This window comes from Ursus arctos, unplaced genomic scaffold, assembly GCF_023065955.2.
Source record: "Ursus arctos isolate Adak ecotype North America unplaced genomic scaffold, UrsArc2.0 scaffold_6, whole genome shotgun sequence".
NCBI lineage: Eukaryota > Metazoa > Chordata > Mammalia > Carnivora > Ursidae > Ursus > Ursus arctos.
Genome location: NW_026623078.1, coordinates 19579383 through 19597563, shown reverse-complemented (window position 1 = coordinate 19597563; position 18181 = coordinate 19579383). Strand labels below are relative to the sequence as shown.

The 18181-nt window shown below is 40.8% G+C and overlaps 1 long non-coding RNA gene across 2 annotated transcripts in view; it reads right to left on the bottom strand.

Annotated features, from left to right (window-relative positions):
- Positions 1 to 18181, bottom strand: part of LOC113268068 (uncharacterized) — a 107108-nt gene that overhangs the window by 7541 nt on the left and 81386 nt on the right. The window contains exon 9 of one of the 2 annotated variants that reach the window (XR_008957786.1): positions 15644 to 15804. This is a non-coding gene — a long non-coding RNA (uncharacterized LOC113268068). Of the gene's footprint in view, positions 1 to 13399; positions 15805 to 18181 lie in introns of those variants that run through there. The other variant, XR_007188061.2, reaches the window with a different exon arrangement.

Genomic DNA, 18181 nt, shown 5'->3' with positions numbered 1-18181 from the left:
ATACAGTGGAATATTACTCCGCCATCAGAAAGAACAATTACCTTACATTTGCAGCAATATGGATGGGACTGGAGGAGATTATGCTAAGTGAAATAAGTCAAGCACAGAAAGACAATTATTATATGGTTTCACTCATTTATGGAACATAAGAAATAGTAGGAAGATCGGTAGGAGAAGGAAGGGAAGAATGAAGGGGGGGTAAACAGAAGGGGGAATGAACCATGAGAGACTATGGACTTGAGGAAACAAACTGAGGGCTTCAGAGGGGAGAGGGGTGGGGGACTGCAATAGGCTGGTGATGAGTATTAAGGAGGGCACATATTGCATGGTGCACTGGGTGTTATATGCAAATAATGAATCTTGGAACACTACATCAAAAACTAAGGATATACCGTATGGTATCTATAACTAACATAACATAATAAAAAATTATTATTGAAAAAAAAGAAAGGATGTTGTACTTTGTCAAATGTTTTTTCTGCATCTATTGAGAGGATCATGTAATTCTTGTCCTTTCTTTTATTAATGTAGTGTAACAAATTCATTGATTTGCAGATGTTGAACCACCCTTGAAGCCCAGGAGTAAATCCCACTTGGTCATGGTGAATTATCCTTGTAATGTACTGTTGGATCCTGTTGGCTGGTATCTTGATGAGAATTTTGGCATCCATGTTCATCAGGGATATTGGTCTATAACTCTCCTTTTTGGTGAGGTCTTTGTCTGGTTTTGGGATCAAGGTAATACTGGCCTCACAGAAGGAGTTTGGAAGTTTTCCTTCCATTTCTATTTTTTGAAACAGCTTCAGAAAAATAGGTATTAATTCTTCTTTAAATGTTTGGTAGAATTCCCCTGGGAAGCCATCTGGCCCTGGATTCTTGTTTTCTGGGAGATTTTTGATTACTGCTTCAATTTCCTTGCAGGTTATGGGTCTGTTCCAGTTTTTTATTTCTTCCTGTTTCAGTTTTGGTAGTTTATACATCTCTAGGAATGCATCCATTTCTTCCAGATTGCCTAATTTGTTGGCATGCCTTTGCTCACAATATGTTCTTATAATTGTTTGTATTTCTTTGATGTTAGTTGTGATCTCTCCTCTTTCATTTATGATTTTATTTGGTTCCTTTCTCTTTTCTTTTTGATAAGTCTGGCCAGGGGTTTATCAATCTTATTAATTATTTCAAAGAACCAACTCCTACTTTCGTTGATCTGTTCTACTTTTCTTTCGGTTTCTATTTCATTGATTTCTACTCTAATCTTTATTAATTCTCTTCTCCTGCTGGGTTTAGGCTTTATTTGCTGTTCTTTCTCCAGGTCCTGTAGTTGTAAGGTTAAGTTGTGTACTTGAGACCTTTCTTGTTTCTTGAGAAAGGGTTGTATGGCTATACACTCCCTCTTAGGACCACCTTTGCTGCATCCCAAAGGTTTGAACAGTTGTGTTTTCATTCTCATTTGTTTCCATGGATTTTTTTTAATTCTTCTTTAATTTCCTGGTTGACCCATTCATTCTTTAGTAGGATGCTCTTTAGTCTCCATATATTTGAGTTCTTTCCAAATTTCCTCTTGTGATTGAGTTCAAGTTTCAAAGCATTGTGGTATAAAAACTTGCAGGGAATGATCCCAATCTTTTGGCACCAGTTGAGACCTGGTTTGTGACCCAATATGTGATCTATTCTGGAGAAAGTTCCATGTGCACCCGAGAAGAATGTGTATTCTGTTGCTTTAGGATGGAATGCTCTGAATATATCTGTGAAGTCCATCTGATCCAGTGTGTCATTCCAAGTCTTTGTTTCCTTGTTGATATTCTGCTTAGATGATCTGTCCATCTCAGTGAGTGGGGTGTTAAAGTCTCCTATTATTATTATTATATTATTATCAATGTGTATCTTTAGTTTTGTTATTAATTGGTTTATATAATTGGCAGTTCCCACATTAAGGGCATAAATATTTACAATTGTCAGAACTTCTTTTTGGATAGAGACTTTAATTATGATATATGTCCTTCCTCATGTTTTAGTACAGTCTTTCATTTAACATCTAATGGGTTTGATATAAGGATTGCTACCCCAGCTTTCTTTTGATGTCCATTAGCATGATTGATTTTCCATCCCCTCACTTTCAATCTGGAGGTGTCTTTGGGTCTAAAATGAGTCTCTTGCAGACACCATATCAATGGGTCTTGTTTGTTTTTTTATCCAATCTGATACCCTGTGTCTTTTGATTGGGGCATTTAGCCCATTTACATTCAGAGTAACTATTGAAAGATATGGATTTAGTGCCATCGTATTACCTGAAAAGTCACTGTTTCTGTATATGGTCTCTGTTCCTTTCTGGTCTGTTACTTTTGGGCTTTCTCTTTGCTTAAAGGATCCCCTTTAATATTTCTTGCAGGGCTGATTTAGTGATCACAAATTCTTTTAGTTTGCTTTGTCCTGGAAGCTTTTTATCTCTCCTATTTTGAATTGCATCCTTGCTGGATAAAGTATTCTTGGCTGTATATTTTTCTCATTTAGCACCCTGAATATATTATGCCAGTCTTTTCTGGCCTGCCAGGTCTCTGTGGTTAGGTCTGCTGCCAGTCTAATGTTTCTACCTTTGTAGGTTATGGACCTATTGTCCCAAGCTGCTTTCAGGATTTTCTCTTTGTCCCTGAGATTTGCAAACTTCACTATTATATGCCAAGCTGGTGACCTATTTGTATTGATTTTGAGTGAGGTTCTCTGTGCCTCCTGGACTTGAATGGCTATTTCCTTCCCCAGATTAGGGAAGTTCTATACTATAATTTGCTCCAGTATACCCTCTGCCCTTCTCTCTCTTTCCTCTTCTTCTGGGATCCCAATTATTCTAATATTGTTTCACTTTATGCTATCACTTATCTCTCAAATTCACCCCTCATGAGCCACTAGGTGTTTATCTCTCTTTTTCTCAGTTTCTTTATTCTTCATCATTTTGTCTTCTATATCACTAATGCCCTCTTCTGCCTCATTTATCCTAGTAGTTAGAGCTTCCATTTTTTATTGCATCTCACTAATAGCCTTTTTGATTGACATGATTATATTTTTAGTTCCTTTATTTCTCCAGAAAATGATTCTCTAGTGTCTCCTATGCTTTTTTTTTAAGCCCAGCTAGTATCTTTATAATCATTATTCTGAACTCTAGTTCTGATATCTTACTTATAACCATATTGATTAGGTCACTGGCAGCCAGTACTGCCTCTTGTTTTCTTTTCTGAGGTGAGTTTTTCCATCTTGTCATTCTTGCAAAAAGTGGTCACTTTTCTATTTGTACAGTTGCAGCCATTATTTTCTTAGATCTCTGGTTGAGTTCACAGATGTTCAGAATGATTTGATAGCTATCTAGCTGAATTCCTGGGACCAGACAAAACTAATGTCTCCTACTCCTCCTCCATCTTGGACTACCTCCTGTTAAACCAATTTAATAGGATTCTTGCTGAAGGCGGGTGGATGAGAAACTTGATTGTATTTCAAAGGATATCAGCTATCAAGGATGGGGGATTCCCTCTACAGTGACTTATCAGGATTATTGCCATGACTGGACTATACCAGCCCACAAGTTCTGGGCCAGGGGCTCAAAGGAGCTTGGCTCAAGTTTGTTCAGAGGGGACAGTGTCTGTTAACTTCAGCCTTGGAATATTCACCTGGACTCAACAAACCCTTTTGAAAAGCAAATGGGTTATTTATTTTTAGACCTGCTTGTTAATTCATCTGAAGGAAAAGAAAGTTTAAGAGATCATTTAGAAGCACAGTTTTGGGGAAAGAGTGGGTGGGACAGCCACAAGTCATTGAGGCAGAGACGTAAATGAATCTTCCTTCTCTTTTCCATTTTGCTTCTGCTACTGAAATCATGATGGCAGGCTCTTCTGAGCTGCTTCAGTTGCTCTCCTGCACTAGGAAGGATCTGGTAGAATGATCTTTATTCATGTAGGGGGAGGATTGATTTTATTTAGTAAATACAGATTCCTTTTCATAGTTTGAAATCATAACATGCAAAACAATGGCTAAAAAGGCAAACATTCCTCACAAGGTTGGCAGATACTGCTTTGAGTCATTTTTTTAACGGTTTATTGATTTAATATTGCTACTGATTTTAGAAACACTGCAATTAATTCCTGTAATCAATATGCATTTTTTAAAATTCAGGGCTAAAATCCAGCTGAATCCAAAAAGTTCAAACAGGGACCTCCCAGCCTCATGTGAAGGTCCCATCTGAGCTCTGCTTCTGCATGAGAAGCTCCTTCAGCAACTTCCACAGAGCAGGTCAAGCCAGGAAAGAAAGTGAAACACAGTGGTCTCTGTGCCTTTTCCAGTGAGCAGTGACAGGAAAAAGTCCAGCTCAAGAAATGTCAGTCATTTATGGTGTCAGCAAGAAACCTAAGTCTAGGTAAAAAGGGACCATAAATAATTCTAAGGCCTTCCCACAAATTTTTCAAGAATGTTCAGAAAGATCAAGCTGATCCTGACCGCTCTGAATTTCTTTCCCAGGTGTAGACAATGATTTGATATCTCCTTCTGCCCCTCTGGGCTTTGTTCAGGACACAGCTAGCTTTTTCTTCTGTTGCACATGTGACAAATGCCTAGAGGGGTGTCACACCAGCCATTCTCCCCCCTCCTGGCAATCAATTAAAAGCATGAAGCCTTGACTTTCTCTAAGTGATTTAGATCCTTGTCTTGACTTACAGCATTTTGCATTCTCAGTAAGCTATTTTATTCATGATAAATGATTTGGGTGCCTGGAAAGGAGCCACCACAGTAGGTACACTAGAGAGCTCAGGAGGCTGAGAAAATAAAAGTGCTCTTCTCTGATTCAAGTCAAGTTTGGGTAACAGAGACAAGAGGCCATTGTCCAAAAGCCATTCACCAGCAGTGAAAGAGCTGATCTCCCCTATCCCCAGTAGTCTTTGCAAAGGTCATTCCTTTGGTGCTGTACATGCTGAATATTTGTGTCCACTCAAAGATTCCTGGGTAGAAGCCCTAAGCCCCAATGTGACTATATTTGAAAATAGAGCCTTTGGAAGTAAGTAAGATTAAATGAGGTCATAAAGGAAGGGCTTGGCTCTGATAGGACTACTGTCCTAATAAGAAGAGGAAGAAATACCAGAGCTCACTCTTTCTCTCTCTGCAGGCACACAGGAGAAAAAAAAAAAAAAAGGCCGTGTGAAGACACAGCAAGAAGGTGGTCGTATACAAGCCAAGAACAGAGTCCTCACTGAAACCATATCAGACTATGCCTTGATCTTAGATTTCTAGTTTCTAGAACTGTGAGAAATAACCATCTGTTGTTTAAGCCACCCAGTCTATGGTATTTTGTTGTAGCAGCCTGGGCTGATTATGACGGACATAACCTTCATCCGCATCCTCTTCCAACATTATCTCCTCAGGCATGCCTTTGCAACTTGGCCTGTCTCTTGCCTGTCCCAGGACTAGCTGGCTGAGGCAGGAAGAGGAGTTTAAAACAGGTGACGTAGATTAAGGTAGGGAAGAAGCCACCTCCAGAAGAACAAACAAGCTGTAAGTATTTACTGAGCATCTCCTAGGCCTGTGGCTCTGTCCAGCAGTGTCACTTGTAAGCACAGCCTGAGAACACAAAGAAAACCATTTTACTCATAGCCAATCATGTTCTGATCCACTGCAACAGATGATTTCCACCATCATCTGAATCCATATCAGATAGGCAGATAAGATCTTTCCCCTGATCCCCTCTCTTTCCTACCCTCACCCAACCTCTGTCACAGACTCATTTTCCTGCTGCCCCTTTAGGATAGGGGAGGTGCCCTGTCCTAGTACCCAGGCCATCTAGCTCTACTCCTCTAGGTTCACAATGCTCCATCTCCTGCAGGGAGCACTTGTAAGGCAAACAAAACTGTTTGCTACCAATGATCAATGTGGCATTATTTTGACTGTGGTTTTTATTTTTACTTCTTTCCCCCCACCCCCAGCTTCATTGAAATATAATTGATATACATCACTGTATAAGTTTAAAGCATACAGGATAATGGTTTGACTTAACACATGTTGTGAAATGATTACTGCAACGTTTAATTAGCATCCATCATCTCAATCAATAAAAAAGGAAAAGCAAAAAAAGAAAACACTTTTTTTTCCTTGTGATGTGAACTCTTAGGCCGGACTCTGTAACAGCTTTCACACAGGCATATCTCATTTTATGGCACTTCACTTTACTGCGCTTTACACATTGAAGGTTTGCTGCAACCCCGCATTCAAGGGGGTCTTTTGGCACCATTTTTCCAACAGCATTTGCTCACCCTGTGTATCTGTCACATTTTGCTAATTCTCTCACTATTTCAGACTTCTTCTAAATGCCATTAAGAATATTCATAGTTCATGGGGTGCCTGGGTGGCACAGCAGTTAGGCGTCTGCCTTAAGCTCAGGGCGTGATCCTGGTGTTATGGGATCGAGCCCCACATCAGGCTCCTCCGCTATGAGCCTGCTTCTTCCTCTCCCACTCCCCCTGCTTGTGTTCCCTCTCTCGCTGGCTGTCTCTATCTCTGTCGAATAAATAAATAAAATCTTTAAAAAAAAAAGAATATTCATAGTTCATGGGAAGAGCTCAAAGCATCAACATCAACAGGAGTTTGGAAGAAGTGGATTCCAACCCTCACAGATGGCATGGAGGGGTTCAAGACTTGAGTGGAAGGCAGAGGAGTTAAGATGGTGGAGGAGTAGGGGACCCCTTTTTCAGCCGGTCTCCTGAGTCGAGTTGGATAGGTACCAGACCATCCTGAACATCCACGGAATCAGCCTGAGATGCAGGAAGATACATCTGGATCTCTACAAATGAACATCTCCAGCACTGAGTATTGAGGTACGAAGAGGGGAGCCGTGAAACCGCGCACAGATATCGGAAAATAAATGGAAGGGGGAGGGAGCTGCCTCGTTCAGGCACTGGGAAGCGGTAGCCACCTGCATGGGGGAGCGGGTGGTCTTGCCACCAGCACCCGCGAGAGAGCAGACTGAGACCATGAACAGGGGAACGCGGGCGCGACCAGATAGAAATGGAGCTCCGGTACGCTCACTAGAACCAGACTGAGACCGGGAGATCCGGAGCGCACGGGGGCGGCTGGCGGCTGGCGGTGTTAGAAACACAAAGGACGGAGACGTGCCAGCCCTGGAAGTGAGGGCCAGGACACTGGGTGTGGGGCGCACATCCCGGGATGCTGCAGGGTTGAGCAGCACCAACAGAAACAGAGTTAAAGTGGCCAGAACATCAGTGGAGAACGGTCCGTGATCCCTCTGTTCTGAGACAGAGGCTGAGATTCGGCCACTGCTGCTCTGACGCTCAAGAGGCATAGCAAACCGCCAGGGAAAGCTGCCAGAGAACAAAAGCCTGGCAATACCGGCTCACAGTGTGCCCATCCCCATCCCCCCTCCCAGGGGACATGGAGACTTTACCCAAACAGGGTTGCCTGAGTATCCATGTGGCAGGCCCCTCCCCCAGAAGGCAGGCTGAAAAATCAAGAAGCCCACATCCCTAAGATCCCTAAAAAACAAGGCACACTGCCTGGGTCCCAGTCAATAATTTGGGCTCTGGACAACCCCACAACCTCTCCTCATCAGAATGACGAGAAGGAGAAATCCCCCCCAGCAAAGAAAAGACAATGAGTCTGTGGCCTCTGCCACAGAACTAATGGATATGGATATAACCAAATTATCAGAAATGGAATTCAGAGTAACAAGGTCAAGATGATGTGTAGACATGAAAAAAGTATTAACGAAAATGTTAATGAGAATATAGAATCTCTAAGGGCAGAAATGAGAGTGAATCTGGCAGAAATTAAAAATTCTATGAGCCAAATGCAGTCAAAACTAGAGGCTCTGACGGCCAGGGTGAATGAGGCAGAAGAACGTATCAGCGAATTGGAGGATGGGTTAGTAGAAGACAAAGCTAAAAAAGAATCTGGACTCAAAACAAATCCACGCTCAGGAATGTAGGTTACGGGAGATTACTGACTAAATGAAACGTTCCAATGTCAGAATCATCGGCATCCCCGAGGGGGTGGAGAAAAACAGAGGTCTAGAAGAGATATTTGAACAAATTGTAGCTGAAAATTTCCCTAATCTAGCAAAGAAAACAAGCATTCATGTCCAAGAGGCAGAGAGGACCCCTCCCAAGCTCAACCATGACAAACCTATGCCACGTCACATCGTAGTGCAATTCACAAATATTAGATCCAAGGATACAGTATTGAAAGCGGCCAGGGCAAAGAAATTTCTCACGTACCAAGGCAAAGGTATCAGAATTACATCAGACCTGTCTACACAGACCTGGAATGAGAGAAAAGTTTGGGGGGGGGCATTTTTAAAGCTCTTTCAGAGAAAAACATGCAGCCAAGGATCCTTTATCCAGCAAGGTTGTCACTCAGAATTGATGGAGAAATAAGGACCTTCCAGAATCGCCAGTCATTGACCAATTTCGTAACCACGAAACCAGCCCTACAGGAGATATTAAGGGGGCTTCTATAAAAGTAAAAAGGCCCCAAGAGTGATACAGAACAGAAAGTCACAATCTATAGAAACAAAGACTTTACTGGCAACATGGCATCATTAAAATCATATCTCTCAATAATCAGTCTCAAAGTAAATGGCCTAAATGCTCCCATGAAACACCACAGGGTTGCAGATTGGATAAAAAGACATGACCCATCCATTTGCTGTCTACAAGAGACTCATTTTGAACCTAAAGATACATTCAGACTGAAAGTAAAGGGATGGAATACCATCTTTCACACCAATGGACCTCAAAAGAAAGCTGGTGTAGCAATTTTCATATCAGACAGATTGGATTTTAAACTAAAGACTACAGTTAGAGACACAGAAGGGCACCATATTATTCTTAAAGGATGTATCCAACAAGTGGATATGACAGTTATAAATATATATGCCCCCACCAGGGGAGCAGCAAGATACACAAGTCAACTCTTAACCAGAATAAAGAGACATATAGATAAAAATACGTTAATAGTAGGAGACCTCAACACTCCACTATCAGCAATAGACAGAACTCCCATGCAAAAAATCGACAAAGAAACAAGGGCTTTGAATGCCATACTCGATGAGTTGGACCTCATAGATATATATAGAACACTACACCCCAGAACCAAAGAATACTCATTCTATTCTAATGCCCATGGAACATTTTCAAGAATAGACCATGTTCTGGGTCACAGAACAGGTCTCAACCGATACCAAAAGACTGAAATTATTCCCTGCATATTCTCAGACCACAATACTTTGAAATTGGAACTCAACCATAAGGAAAAATTTGGAGGAAACTCAAACACTTGGAGACTAAGAACCATCCTGCTCAAGAATGATTCAATAAACCAGGAAATCAAAAATCAATTTAAACAATTTGTGGAGACCAACGAGAATGAAAACACAACGGTCCAAAACCTATGGGATACTGCAAAGGCAGTCCTAAGGGGGAAATACATAGACATCCAAGCCTCACTCAAAAGAATAGAAAAATCTAAAATGCAGTTTTTATATTCTCACCTCAAGAAGTTGGAACAGCAACAGAGGGACAGGCTTAATCCACACACGAGAAAGCAGTTGATCAAGATTAGAGCAGAAATCAATGAATTAGAAACCAGGAGTACAGTAGAGCAGATCAACAGAACTGGAAGCTGGTTCTTTGAAAGAATAAATAAAATTGACAGACCACTGGCAAGACTTATCCAAAAGAATAGAGAAAGGACCCAAATTAATAAAATTATGAATGAAAAGGGAGAGGTCACAACCAACACCAATGAAATTGGAAGGATTATTAGAAGCTTTTATTAAAGGTTTTATGCCAATAAATTAAGCAATCTGGAAGATATGGAGGCCTTCCTGGAAACCTATAAACTACAAAAACTGAAACAGGAAGAAATTGATTTTTTAAACAGGCCAATTAATTATGAAGAGATGGAGTCAGTGATAAACAACCTTCCAAAAAAACAAAACTCCAGGCCCGGATGGTTTTCCTGGGGAATTCTACCAAACATTCAAAGAAGAAATAATACCTATTCTCCTAAAGCTATTTCAAAAAATAGAAACGGAAGGAAAGCTACCAAACTCATTCTATGAAGCCGGTATTACCTTGATCCCCAAACCGGGCAAAGACCCCATCAAAAAGGAGAATTACAGACCAATTTCCCTAATGAACATGGACGCCAAAATTCTCAACAAGATCCTGGCTAATAGAATCCAACAGTACATTAAAAGGATTATCCATCATGACCAAGTGGGATTCATCCCTGGGATGCAAGGGTGGTTCAACATTCACAAATCGATCAGTGTCATAGATTTTATCCAGAAGGAAAAAGCCAAAAATCATATGATTCTCTCAATAGATGCAGAAAAAGAATCTGACAAAATACAGCATCCTTTCCTGATTAAAACCCTTCAGAGTGTAGGGATAGAGGGTACATTCCTCAATCTCATGAAAACCATCTATGAAAAGCCTACAGCAAATATCATTCTCAACGGGGAAAAGCTGAAAGCCTTTCCCTTAAGATCAGGAACGCGACAAGGATGCCCGCTCTCACCACTATTATTCAACATAGTACTAGAAGTCCTTGCAACAGCAATCAGACAACAAAAAGGGATAAAAGGTATCCAAACTGGCAAAGAAGAAGTCAAACTGTCTCTCTTCGCAGATGACATGATACTCTATATGGAAAACCCAAAAGAATCCACTCCCAAACTATTAGAAGTAATAGAGCAATTCAGTAATGTGGCGGGATACAAAATCAATGCTCAGAAATCAGATGCATTTCTATACACAAATAATGAGACTGAAGAAAGAGAAATTAGGGAATTCATCCCATTTACAATAGCACCAAAAACCATACGTTACCTTGGAATTAACTTAATCAGAGAGGTAAAGGATCTATATTCTAGAAACTACAGATCACTGTTGAAAGACATTGAAGAAGACACAAAAAGATGGAAAAATATTCCATGCTCATGGATCGGAAACATTAACATAGTTAAAATGTCCATGCTATCCAGAGCAATCTACACTTTCAATGCTGTCCCAATCAAAATACCAATGACATTTTTCAAAGAACTGGAACAAATAGTCCTTAAATTTGTGTGGAACCAGAAAAGGCCCCGAATCGCCAAGGAATTGTTGAAAAGGAAAAAGAAAGCTGGGGGCATCACAATGCTGGATTTCGAGCTGTACTACAAAACTGTGATCACAAAGACAGCATGGTACTGGCAGAAAAACAGACACATAGACCAATGGAAAAGAATAGAGAACCCAGAAATGGACCCTTGGCTCTTTGGGCAACTAATCTTTGATAAAGCAGGAAAAAACATCCAGTGGAAAAAAGACAGTCTCTTCAATCAATGGTGCTGGAAAATTGGACAGCTACATGCAAAAGAATGCAACTTGACCACTCTCTTACACCATACACAAAGATAAACTCCAAATGGATGAAAGACCTCGATGTGAGACAGGAATCCATCAAAACCATAGAGGAGAACATAGGCAGCAACCTCTTTGACATCGGCCACAGCAACTTTTTCATGACACATCTCCAAAGGCAAGAGAAACAAAAGAAAAAATGAACTTGTGGGACTTCATCAAGATAAAAAGCTTCTGCACAGCCAAGGAAACAGTCAAAAACTAAGAGGCAGCCCACGGAATGGGAGAATATATTTGCAAATGATACTACAGATAAAAGACTGGTATCCAAGATCTACAAAGAACTTCTCAAACTCAATACGTGAGAAACAAATAAACAAATCATAAAATGGACAGAAGATATGAATAGACACTTTTCCAATGATGACATACAAATGACTAACAGACACATGAAAAAATGTTCAAAATCATTAGCCATCAGGGAAATTCAAATCAAAACCACACTAAGATACCACCTTATGCCAGTTAGAATGGCAAAAATTGACAAGGCAGGAAGGAACAAATGTTGGAGAGGATGTGGAGAAAGGGGATCCCTCTTAAATTGTTGGTGGGAATGCAAGTTGGTACAGCCACTCTGGAAAACAGTGTGGAGGTCCCTTAAAAAGTTAAAAATTGAGCTACCTTATGATCCAGCCATTGCACTACTGGGTGTTTACCCCAAAGAGACAGACGTAGTGAAGAGAAGGGCCATATGCACCCCAATGTTCATAGTAGCATTGTCCACAATAGCTAAATCATGGAAGAAACCGAGATGCCCTTCAACAGATGACTGGATTAAGAAGCTGTGGTCCATATGTACAATGGAGTATTACTCAGCTATCAAAAAGAACGATTTCTCAACATTTGCAGCAATATGGATGGGACTGGAGAAGATAATGCTAAGTGAAATAAGTCAAGCAGATTAAGACAATTATCATATGGTTTCTCTCATCTATGGAACATAAGAACTAGGAAGATCGGTAGGGGAAGAAAGGGATAAAGAAAGGGGGGGTAATCAGAAGGGGGAATGAACCATGAAAGACCATGGACTTTGGGAAACAAACTGAGGGCTTCAGGGAGGGGGGTGAGGGAATGGGATAGGGTGGTGATGGGTAGTAAGGAGGGCTCGTATTGCATGGTGCACTGGGTGTTACATGCAACAAATTAATCATCGAACTTTACAACAAAAACCAGGGATGTACTGTATGGTAACTAACATAATACAATAAAAAAAACATTAAAAAAAAAGACTTGAGTGGAAGAAGTCGCTGCAGATGTGGTGGAAAAAGCAAGGCAACTAGAATGAGAAGTGGAGCCTGAAGATGTGACTGAATCACTGCGATATCATGATCAAACTCTAACAGATGAGGAGTGGCTTCTCATGGATGAGCAAAGAAAATGGCTTCTTAAGATGGAATCTATTCCTGGTGAAGATGCTGTGAAGATTGTTGAAATGACAACAAAGGATTTAAAATATTACATGAACTTAGTTGATAAAGTAGTGGCAGGGTTTGAGAGGATTGATCCCAATTTCAAAAGAATTTCTACTCTTGGTAAAATGCTATCAAATAGCATCACGTGCTATGGAGAAACTGTTCTTTTATGAAAAATCAACCGGTACAGCAAGCTTCATTGTCTTATTTTAAGAAATTGCCCCAGCCACCTTAACCTTCACCACCCTGATCCATCAGTGGCCTTCAACATCAAGGCAAAACACTCCACCAGCAAAAAGATTTACAACTGGCTGAAAACTCAGATGATGTTTATCATTTTTTAGCAATAAAATATTTTAAAATTAAGGTATATACATTTTTTAGGCACAATACTATGCAAATGTAATAGTTGCACATGTAATAGACTGCAGTAAAGCATATAATTTGTTTGAATCTTCTGGATTTAAACATAACTTTTATATGCATTGGGAAACCAAAATATTTATTTGACTCACTTCATTATGACATTTGCTTTATTGTAGTGGTCTAGAACTGAAGCCTCAATATCTCCAAGGCATGCCTATGTATATCATACAGCAGTGTTTACTATAGCCGTCACATTGTACATTACATCCCCAGTACTCATTTATCTTATACCTGGAAGTTTATACCTTTTGACCATCTTCCCCCAATAACTCTCCTAATTGGGATTTAATTTATACATGATGAAAGATCCAGACCTTATGTGTACTGTCCAGTAAGCCTTAACAAATGTGCATCAAAGCACAGAGCATTACTATTGCCCCAGAGAACCTCTCTGCTCCTCCTCACACAATTCCTGCTCCCCAGAAGTAACCAGTGATCTGATTTCCATCACCATAACATAGTTTGCCTCACTTAGAATTTTATATAAGTAGAATTACACATGCAGGTTTGGGGAGTCGGGAGGTCTAGCTTCTTCCACTCAGCATAATGTTTCTGAGCTGCATTTACGTTATCAAGTTTCTTCCCTTTGTACTTCTGAGCAGTATTCACTGTATAGATATGCCACAGTTTGCTAATCCTTTCCACCGAAGGACATGCAGGATGTTTCCAGTTTGGGACTATTATATTCGTAGCTGCTATAAATATTCTTGCACATGTTGTTTCCCTTTCTCTCGGATAAATACTTAGATCACAGGGTAGACGTATGTTTAACATTTAAGACACTGTCAAACAGGATGTACCATTCTAAGCTCCCTCTGGCAAGGTATGAAAGTTCAAATTTCCCCACATTACATCTCGTTTTCTCCATTCTAGTGGGTGTGCAGCAGTCTCACTGTTTTTTAATTTGCATTTTCCAAAGGATATTGTGTGCTTTATCATGAGCTTACCGCCATTTCATTATCATCTTTTGTGAAGTGTTTAAGTCTTTTGTCCATTTTTTATTCGGCTGTCTTTTTTATTATTGAGTTGCAGGAGTTCTTTATAACTAGAGTCAAGTCATTTGTCATATATATGTGTTGTGAATTATTTTTCCCAGTATGTGAATTGCCTATCAATTTCCTTGATGGTGCTTTTTAATGCACTGGAGTTTTTAATTTTGATAGCCTAATTTAATAATGTTTATGCTTTTATAGTTTGTGGGTTTTATGTCTTCTCTAAGAAATATGCACCCACCTCAAGGTTGTGTAGATATCTCTATGTTTTATTCAGGTAGGTTTATCATTTTTGCTTTTTCAGTTAGGTCTGTGATCCATCTTCAGTTGATTTTTGTGGATGGTGTGAGATAAGTCAAGCTTCTTGATTTTCCCATATGGATATCCAGTTGTCCCAGCATAATTAATTGAACAGACTTTCCCTTTCCCCATTAAATTGCTTTGATGCCCTTTTAAAAAATCATTTGAATGCATATGTGTGGATTTAGCATTACTTAGATGTGTTTATGCAAAAAAGAGCTCCTTCTTATAGGGGGTCAGAGTGCGGAGTATGAAAGGAGCAAGGGCACAGAGAAACCTACTCTACTACGTATGCAAAGGCTGCCCTCTAGCCAAGGATACCAACAGTGAAAGACCTCAGAGGTGTTCAGCCCAGGGAGGCGATTGAGACCAACTAGAGAACATTCTCCTGGAGGCCTTATTCTCACACCAGTTTTTCAAGCTCTCTGATGATGCAAGAAGGAGAAAATCAAGAAGAAAAAAAGTCAAAAGAGCTGTTGGCATTTGTGGAGTATGAGCTCTAGTTTTTTGTTTTCCTCCCCCACTGAAAGAATTGTCCAAGGTGCTTTGTGGAGTTCTGCCGCATGGGGCCTTTTGATCCAAAACACAGTCATTTACTCCCATTTCTAGAAAATTGCTAGGAAACCTCATCAGTGCTAGGGCACTGAGCAGATATATTTAGAGTTTTATTGCTGCCCTAACTTGGAATTAAGGAGTAAGTAGCCTGACCAATTTTCATTTTCCAATTTCCCCTTCATAAATTCTAAAGTGATTTTTATCATAGGGAAGAGGACATTTTAAGAATATAGAATTCTTAAAAATCCATGGCAGATATGTGTCTTTGAAATTTTATTAAAAAGTCTTTCTTCCAATTGTCATTGTGAAAGACAATGTAGGGGGTTTGTAAGTATATACTGAATGATGTGACATGTTTAGGGAGAAAAAAAACTCAAAAACAAACAGACATCCCCTTTAAATTGTATTGACTTTTGAGAAATCTGCCTAAAGTCTTATTCTACAATAACAGAATATTCCTAGTGGCATGAAGTAAATGAATGGAACTATGGAACAGTTGAACACTCACCATTGGATGGCCAATTAGACTTCATCCCAAAACAGGAGAGGAGGCATGGATTCCTGGTGTGCCCTTCAATCTTCGACAAAGCTTCTCTCTTTGACCAAACGAGTCAGATTCCTCTGAGCTCTTTTCCAACTAGGCCCTGATCTCGAGCACATCTTCAAAAGCTCAATTTTTGCAAGAAACATGCCAAGTCAGTTTAGTCAGATCCCCCACCCTCGATATCTGACTCAATTCGTCATTCCCCATGACCCCCCAGGTGATGTCTGGTCACCCTGCCCTGTCTTCAGCAAGAATTCTCTCAAGTTGGTTTAGCCAGGATCTTCCCTGACCCCCAATGTTTCCTATTAGTAATTTTCCACCCACTGACCCTCCCCCACACACACACACGCGCTGCTCCTTGGCTATAAATTCCCACTTTCCCTCGAAGTTGGAGTTGAGACTGATCTCTCACCCCTGCTGCAAAACCCCATTGGTGTACCCCCTAAACCTTCCACAGTAGTCCCAAATAAAGCCTGCTTTGTCAGGTGAACAAGCATCATGGACAACTTTTCTCTTTAACATCTCTCTAAAGAGATATTGTAGTACTAAGTGGTAGTGGCTGTCTCTTTAGCAGGGTAAGGAGGAAGGCTCTGTAACTAAGCAAGGGGGGTGTGTACTTGTCTGTACGTATGTATTGTTTTGTCAAACAATGCAGAAAATCCCTGAGTGGCAAACAGTCCTTGTAGAGACTTGAAAACGACCAAGACAATGTAGAGGTTCTATGTCAGTCCTCTAGGACAGAGACCCTAGTGGCCTTTGTGAATATACAACACCCAACACACAACCCACTGTGGATATTTTGCCCTCCCATACTTCATTGGAGGTTTGATCCTGTTTCTTTCTTTCTTTTTTTTTAAGATTTTATTTATTTATTCGACAGAGACAGAGACAGCCAGCGAGAGAGGGAACACAAGCAGGGGGAGTGGGGAGGAAGAAGCAGGCTCATAGCGGAAGAGCCTGATGTGGGGCTCGATCCCAGAACGCCGGGATCACGCCCTGAGCCGAAGGCAGACGCTTAACCGCTGTGCCACCCAGGCGCCCCTGATCCTGTTTCTGACAACATCCGTGTGGTCCTGCTCAGCCCCCAGCTCCTGGAGCCGGTGACCCTCCCTGACCCTCCCTGACCTGTGCACACCCCTGTGTGTCACGCAGCTCCTTGTGTATTATCATTTACCCCCATTGCCCTAATGAGCACTTTTGATGGATGTGACATAACGAGCATCAGGAGGACTGGACAGCACACGCTTTCTCTGTTTTTCACATTCTTTTTCTTCCCTCCATAATTGAATTTCCCAGGAAAGGATGAATCACAACTACCAAAATTTCCTGAGCATCTACTCTGTGCCATGCGCTGTGCTAAGAAATTTTCAGGTAGTATCTCCTTGAATTATCACGACCACCATGTGAGAGAGGTTTTATGACTATTATCTTCTAGGTAAAGAAAGACAGGCTCAGGGGAATTGAGCCACTTGCCCATGGCCATAGAGCTAATTAATCCAGAATTTGAGTAAAAAGCTGTTGAGCTTCGATATCTGTTCCTAACCATGATGCATTCTGGATGCAATGGCAAAAGTCCTCTGTGTTATTTGGGGTTTATTTGTTTGGTTTTGTTTTTTGCCAGATCACACTACATGTTAAAAACAAAATGACACCCCACCAAAAAATTACATAGTGCCCTGATAAGCGGGTACAATTTTTAAGGCCACTGTGATGACATGGTTGTTTCTGATTTTTGAACTGGAATGTTGGACAGAGAAAAGACACTACCTCCATTGAATTGTGTGGTTGAATAGAACCACTTTCATTTTAGCTTCATTTGGAAGAGACAAAAATCAATTTCTGCCTACCTAGAAAATCAAATGGCATGCTCTACTGGGAGGGAAAAAAAAAAAAGATCTCAGGTTTCATGTTAGTATTGTGAATAGTGCAGAATGCCAAAGGGGAAGAAAGACCAGACTACAGAAAAGAAGCGACAAAAGCAGGGCCAACGCTGAGCCTCTTGTAATTGCTGCTTTGGGCTTTCTTTTTTTGCTTTCTTTTCTTTGTGAAGAAGAAAAAAAAATCGTATCTGATTTATAGATTTTTTTCTGGCTTCCTAGATATTCACTCTTAAAAACCTAGAGATGTAGTTTAAAATGGCTTGTGAAGCACCTTGAACGTTCTCGTTATTTTTCCACATCTAATCTCCACCTAAACACCCTGGCACAATCTTTATGCAAATGTCACCAGGACACCAGCTTGAGGACCCTGCCAGGTGGCAAAAGGCCATCCCTGCCTTCGATATCCTTGAGATGACCTGACACCTAGGACAAGCATGGTATTGAGGGATAGATGATAGCAAACACAGGGCCCCCACTCCTTTACCAACCCGAACCAAGGCCTGCGCCCCCTTCCCCAGGGCTCACATGGAGCCCTGAGCCCTTGTGAGTCCTGGTCGCCATCTTGAGGCTCCCCCACGGTGGCTCAAACAGGCTCTCCCCTTTGCTTTTGGTCTTATTATAG